The following is a 1,234-nucleotide window of genomic DNA, read 5'->3' as shown; positions in this document are numbered from 1 at the left end:
CTGCTCTTCCGGCCTGCTACTCTGGGCAGGCCTGAGTTTCCTCTCCTCACCTAATGCCTTCAGCTGATTGCTCTTCTCTCTGGCTTCCTGGCTTTTAATCCCCTTTCTCCTGCTCTTCCTGCCTGCTACTTTGGGCATCCCTGAGTTGTCTCTCCTCACCTGTAACCCTGGGGCTGACCTTCCTTAGCAAATACTAAACAACAGCAATGAAGGAAATGATAACACAATTCCTAAACAAAATAACCTCAGCACAGAAAATTATATGGAACAAAGAAACCAGGAACACCATGAAAAAACTCATAACACAATGATAGAAACAAATTCATACTTGATGATAATTACACTGAATATCAATGGATTAAATTCATACTGAAGAGAAGGAGAGTTGCAGACTGGGTAAGAAAATATGACCCATCAATATGCTGTCTACAAGAAACACACCTTAGAGAGATAGACAAAAGTAGACTAAAAATCAAAGGCTGGAGTTACATCAAGCAAATGGCAACCATAAAAGGGTAGGAGTGGCAATATTAATTTCTGGTAAAATTGACTTTAAGACAAAAACCTCCAAACAAGACAAAGAAGGTAATTATATCAAAATTAAATGATCAATTGAACAAGAAGATATAACCATAATAAATATCTATGGACCCAATGAAAGACCCCCAAAATACATAAATCAGACTGTAACAGAATTGAAAAGACAGATAGATGACTCCACAGTCATAGTAGGAGACTTTAATACACCACTTTCAATGAAAGATAGAACAACTGGAAAGAAACTCAACAAAGACACATAAGAGCTAAACAACATAATCCCTCAATTTGACCTTATAGACATCTACAGAACACTTCACCCAACAACAGCACAATATACATCCTTTTCCAGTGCACATGGAATATTCTTCGTGATAGACCATATGTTAGGCCATAAGGCACACCTTAATAAATTTAAAAGCATTGAAATACTGCAAAACATCTTCTCATATCACAATGCTATAAAATTAGAAATCAACAATAGGATGATCAATAAAAAAAGAGCAAACACATGGGAACTGAACAACACCCTCCTTAAGAATGACTGGGTAATAGAAGACATAAAAATTGAAATTCAGAAATTCCTTGAATCAAACAAGAATGAAAACACAACATACCAAAATCTTTGGGACACAGCAAAAGCAGTGATCAGAGGCCAATTTATAGCAATAAATTCACACATCAAAAAAGAAGAAAG

This window comes from Orycteropus afer, unplaced genomic scaffold (genome assembly GCF_000298275.1).
Source record: "Orycteropus afer afer isolate SDZICR_OR568_19922 unplaced genomic scaffold, OryAfe1.0 scaffold00211, whole genome shotgun sequence".
In the NCBI taxonomy this organism is placed as follows: Eukaryota; Metazoa; Chordata; class Mammalia; order Tubulidentata; family Orycteropodidae; genus Orycteropus; species Orycteropus afer.
This window is presented reverse-complemented; position numbering follows the sequence as displayed.